The 6,253-nt window shown below is 34.6% G+C and overlaps 1 long non-coding RNA gene across 1 annotated transcript; it reads right to left on the bottom strand.

Annotated features, from left to right (window-relative positions):
• Positions 1-2,900: 2,900 nt before the first annotated feature.
• On the bottom strand, positions 2,901-5,273 carry LOC144340085 (uncharacterized). The gene is made up of 3 exons (XR_013415809.1): positions 5,065-5,273; positions 3,981-4,926; positions 2,901-3,851 (listed from the first exon to the last, which is right to left on the bottom strand). It is a non-coding gene; the product is annotated as an uncharacterized LOC144340085 (long non-coding RNA).
• Positions 5,274-6,253: the final 980 nt, after the last annotated feature.

Consider the following 6,253-nt stretch of genomic DNA (forward strand, 5'->3'; position numbering starts at 1 on the left):
ACATTTCATATGATTCTATCAATTTACCATGAAAACTCTTAGCAAACTAGGTATGGAATGGAACTTTCTTAGATAAAGAGTGTTCAAGAAATTCTTACAGCAAACTTCATGCTTCATGGTAAAATATTGAAAAACTTCCAATGAAGTTAGTTATTATACGTGCTATAACTATTTTTATTACTCTAATAGAAAGACTAGCCAATACAAAAAGGTATTTTAGAAAAGCAAAAGTCAACACCTGTAAAAATGATTAAAATAAAGAAAAAAAGAAAAAACTACTTTAAATTTCATATGGAACCAAAAAAAAAAAAAAAATCCTGTGTAGCCAAGACAATCCTATGTAAAAAGAACAAAGCTGGAGGTGTCACGCTACATGACTTCAAACTATCCTACAAGGCTACAGTAACCAAAACAGCAGGGTACTGTTACCAAAACAGATACATAGACCAATGGAACAGAACAGAGACCTCAGAAATAACACCACATATCTACAACCATCTGATCTTTGACAAACCTGACAAAAACAAGTTATGGGGAAAGTATTCCCTATTTAATAAATGGTGCTGGGAAAACTGGCTAGCCATATGCAGAAAACAGAAACTGGACCCCTTCCTTACACCTTATACAAAAATTAACTCAAGATGGATTAAAGACTTAATGTAAAACTCAAAACCATGAAAACCTAGGCAATACCATTCAGAACATAGGCATGGGAAAAGACTTCCTGACTAAAATGCCAAAAGCAATTGTAACAAAAACCAAAATTGACAAATGGGACCTAATCAAACTAAAGAGCTTCTACACATAAAAGAAACTATCATCAGAGTGCACAGGCAATCTAAAGAATGGGAGAAAATGTTTGCAAGCCATCCATCTGACAAAGGTCTAATATCCAGAATCTACAAGGAACTTAAACATATTTACAAGAATAAAACAAACAAGCCCATCAAAAAGTGAGCAAAGAATATGAACAGACACTTCTCAAAAGAAGACATTTATGTGGCCAATAAACATGAAAAAAAAGCTCATCATCACTGGTCATTAGAGAAATGCAAATCAAAACCACATTGAGATACCATCTCATGCCAGTCAGAATGGCAATTATTAAAATGTCAGGAAACAACAGATGCTGGTGAGGCTGTGGAGAAATAGGAACGCTTTTACACTGTTAGTGGGAATGTAAATTAGTTTTGCCATTGTGGAAGACGCTATGGCAATTCCTCAAGGATCTAGGACCAGAAATACTATTTGACCCAGCAATTCCATTACTGGTTATATACCCAAAGGATTATAAATCATTCTACTATAAAGACATACGCACACGTGGTTTTTTTGCAGCCCTACTTACAATAGCAAAGACTTGGAACCAATGCCCATCAATGATAGACTGGATAAAGAAAATGTGGCACATATACATCATGGAATACTATGCAGCCATAAAAAAGAATGAGCTTATGTCCTTTGCAGGGACATGGATGAAGCCAGAAACCATCATCCTCAGCAGACTAACACAGGAACAGAAAACTAAATATCATGTGTTCTCACTCATGAGTGAGAGTGAACAATGAGAACACATGGACACAGGGAAGAGAGCATCACACACCAGACCTGTCAGGGTTTGCAAGCTAAGGGAGGGAGAGCATTAGGACAAATACCTAATGTATGCAGGGCTTAAAACCTAGATGGCAGGTTGATAGGTGCAGCAAGCCACTATGGCACATATATACCTACGTAACAAACCTGCATATTCTACACATGTATCCCAGAACTTAAAGTAAAATTTAAATAAATAAATAAACCACAAAAAAGTGAAAGGATTGAAAAGGAAGATATAAAATTGTAACTATTTTCAGATAACTTGGGAGCATACATGAAAATAGTGACAAAAGACAACTAACACACACTCAAGCCATTATAATTAACTGAATTGAGGTTAAGATCTCTAGACACAAGGTCACTGTTTTGGATCAATTACACTTTATGTTCCAGGAAAAGCAAAAAATAAAAACTTTTAAATGAAATCAATTGAAAAACACCTAAAACAATTTAGCTAGAAATAAATCTAACAAAAAATATGTCATTAGAAAGCAATACTGAGAGAAATAAAAGAGGATGTAAATAGGAGTAGGAATACACCATGTTCATTAATTGTTAAACTCAATATTGTAAAAATATAATTTTTTTCAAGTTGATCAAATCATGCAACATATATTTCAGCACTTTTGTTGCTATAAATTGAGAGATTGATTCTAAAATGTATATAAAAATGAAAAGGACCAACAATAGCCAGGACAAACTGGAAGAAGAAAATAAATCTGGAGAAATTGTACTATCAGTATGCTAGACTTACTATAATGCTAAAGGAATTAAGATGGTTTAGTTCAGGAGGAAGGACAGACAAAGAGAACAGAGAGGCAGAGTTGAAAATCCAGAAATGAATTCATATGTATATATACATATGTATATATGTCATATATGATATATAGATATATATGTATATATCTTATAGATACATATGACAGATAGATATAGCATATATCATATGATATATATGATATGTATAGGTATTATTTCATATATTGATATACATTTATATATCATACATATATATAACAGGTTCAATCAATTTATGACAAAGTGATACTATAGTGCAGTTGGGAAAAAAGTCTTTTACAGAAAAGATGGACTTTTCAATATGCATGCTGGATCATTCAAATATCTATGTAAAAAATAAATTTTGATCCCTGCCTCACAACATACACACCAGTCAATTCCAGATGGATTATAGATTTAAATGTGAAATATAAAACACTAAAACTTTTCTAGGGAAACATAGGAGAATATCTTTATGAACTCGAGGTAGGAAAGTAGTTAGCACTCTGTATCTCTGGATTCTTTATTCATGGATTCAACCAATTGCAGATTGAAAATATTTTTTTAAAAACATTGCGTCTGGTCTGAATAGAACAGACTTTTTTTCTTGTCGTTATTCCCTAAACAATACAGTATAACAACTATTTACACAGCATTTTTATTGTATTCAGTATTATAAGTAATCTAGAGATTATTTAAAGTATATGGGAGGATATTCATAAGATATATGCAAACACTATGCAATTTTATATTGGGAACTTGAGCATTTGCAATTTTTGGTATCTTCAGGAGGTCCTGGAACCCATCACCCATGGATTCTGAGGGATAAATGCATTTCATAAATAGCATTTGTGAACCCTGAATGTCTAAGACAGGTCTCAGTTAATTTATGAAGTTTATTTTTCCAAGGTGGAGGACGCACGCCCGTGACACCACCTCAGGAGGTTCTGATGACATGTGCCTGAGACGGTAGGGGCACAGCTTGGTTTTATACATTTTAGGGAGACATGAGACCTCGATCAATTTGTAAGATGTCCATTAGTTCAGTCCAGAAAGGGGGCAGCACTTGAGGTGAAGATGGGACAACTCAAAGTGGGGAGGAGGCTTCCAAGTCATAATGGTTGCATTCTTTTGAGTTTCTGATTAGCCTCTCCAAATAAAGCAATCAGATATACATTTATCTCAGTGAGCAGAGGGGTGACTTTGAGTCACCCCTCAAAGGCAGGTTTTTCCTAAGCAGTTCCCAGCTTGATTTTCTCTTTAGCTTAGTGATTTGGGGGCCCCAAGATTTATTTTCCTTTCACATTCCCCATCCCCCACCTTAAAAAAAATCTTTAAGAGAAAGCATTTTAGGAGAAAATGAGTCTTTGGTCTCAGGTTTCATCTGATGTCTCATGGCTAGAATGGTTTATTCCTAGACAGGTAACTTCTGAGTTATTAGGAAAGTCCATTTTCAGAAGGTTGTGAAGTCTCATGTCCTATGAAGAGAAAATAGGGTGAGAAAAGGAGAAAAACAACAAGAAACAAAAGAACTATTCTGGAAAATTAATATAGGCCACATTACTCTGCAGTCCATACATCAGTAGGCAGGAATGAAAGGGACTTACGTGTGTAAATAGTTTGGTGTTATTTTCTTCTGAAGTTTAAGTTGTCTAGCTTCAGTTGCAAGGCTTTATGAAAGCACAGTTTGGTTTTCAGTGACTCCAAATTAGGAAATATTGGAAGAAAAAGAAGGAAAAAATTGAAAACATTATTTTGAAGACTTGTAGCCAAGAAAAATTAGAATGTGGTCCAATCTGTAGAAAATAACAAAAATTGAAAAACATAAGGCCAGACTAGAATCTAACAACAGGTGTACTATGGTTTTTGAAACATATTTTTTTCTCTCTCCAGTTTCCCATTTTAATTAAAGACAAATCATGGTTGGACTGATTTGCTTCCTTATACTTGACCTGATTATTTGTATACAGTGCAGCAAGAATAATTATTATTATTATTTTTTTTTGAGACGGATTCTTGCTCTGTCGCCCAGGCTGGAGTGCAGTGGCCGGATCTCAGCTCACTGCAAGCTCCGCCTCCCGGGTTTACGCCATTCTCCTGCCTCAGCCTCCAGAGTAGCTGGGACTACAGGCACCCGCCAACTCACCCGGCTAGTTTTTTGTATTTTTTTAGTAGAGACGGGGTTTCACCGTGTTAGCCAGGATGGTCTCGATCTCCTGACCTCGTGATCCACCCGTCTCGGCCTCCCAAAGTGCGATTACAGGCTACATAGTCTTTTAAATTGGCTTTGATGGAACTTTATTCCACAGAAGGAATCTCAGGTAAGACTTTTTTAAAGCCGAGCCCAGCCATGGATTTGTACCATCAAATACCTATGAGTTGGGAATTCCTCTCCATGTGAGGTTCCAAGATAAACTTGGGTCTTCTTGGCCTGTTAGAAAGTGACAATCTTTTCTTACCACAGATCAGGAATGATGTGTAGGGACTGTGTAGACAATGTGTGAGGCCAGTTTTCCCAAGGGTCTTTTATTTGCTCTGAAAGTCAATTGATTCCTTAAAGAAAAGCATACCATCCCAGTCCAAGCCTTAGTAAAATAATCAGTTTCTCCAATTGTGTCCTGTTATAAATGAGAACAGATTCTTATTGTACTTATGCAAATAACTGTTTTGCCATAATTTAAGAATACTCACAGTTTCCAAATACTTGAGAAATCAGGTAGAAAGAAACAAATATGTTCTAAATTTTGCTCATAGGAGTATACTAATTTGTTAAAAGCTGTCAATAGCTCAAAAGAAAAGTTTCCTTGACTTTTGAAATGAAAAAATGAAACAAAGGATCAGCAATGTGTTAAGCAAAAAGTCAAAAAGATTACTTCAATCTATATTAGTTCAGTCCATGTAGTTAATTCCTGTTCTGCTTGATATTCATGAACATTTCAGTTCTCCATGAGACCTGAAAGATTTTCTTCTATTCTGATGTCACAATCTCCAAAGTTACCAGAAACTTGTGTTCAAGAGCACCTGTTAGAGTTTTATGCTGATTATAAAACTACATTCTAAAGTGGATCAAAACAAGACAATTGTTCATGGATGACAAAAAGTTTTAAGGCAGCCAGAGTCAAAGACACAATTGACAAGGAAATTTGTTACCTCTATGACACACAACAATTTAACATAACAATGATAATTATTGCTGATAACGTACAGTGCATCATATCAGAATTATAAGATTTTCCCATAATTTTGGAACACATATCAATAATATATTTATACAAATCAGCCCAAAGAAAACCAAACACCAGTTCATATTTGACAAGGCCTCCTGTATAATTTTTATACCAAATAGCCAAATTCTGTCATTTCTGGACTTTACAGAACCTAATATCTTAAAGGATTAATTAGGGAAGAAAAAGATGTAATTTATAATTTGATTTTGGAAAGTTTGTCAAATATCAAAGGTTTAAAACACTTGATATCACAGTTCATCGTAAAATAAGTAATTCATTTGACCAAAGTCATAAACTCAATGATTTTTTTAAAAGGTGAAAAGTTTCATTCTTTGAGAGAGGAGACTTAATTTTCCAAACAATAAGCCCCAATAAAAACAGCATGAAGCCAATTCAATTTGTTTTTCAAAATTTTATAATTCATAAAATTTCAATCTTGACCATAAATTACAACTTCCATAAGTCTTTTATAACCTTTATAACCTTTATTAGATGTCACTTAATGCTTCAAGAAAACTTTGTTAAGCTGAGAAAGGGGTCCATATGCTGATCTTGCATCAGTGTGCCCTTGACATTAATAATTAAATTGCAGAGAAACTGAACTTACTTTATCTCTCAAAATCGGCCCCTACAACCTCACACACCCACCTCTT

Source organism: Macaca mulatta, chromosome 3 (assembly GCF_049350105.2).
Source record: "Macaca mulatta isolate MMU2019108-1 chromosome 3, T2T-MMU8v2.0, whole genome shotgun sequence".
NCBI classification, from domain to species: domain Eukaryota; kingdom Metazoa; phylum Chordata; class Mammalia; order Primates; family Cercopithecidae; genus Macaca; species Macaca mulatta.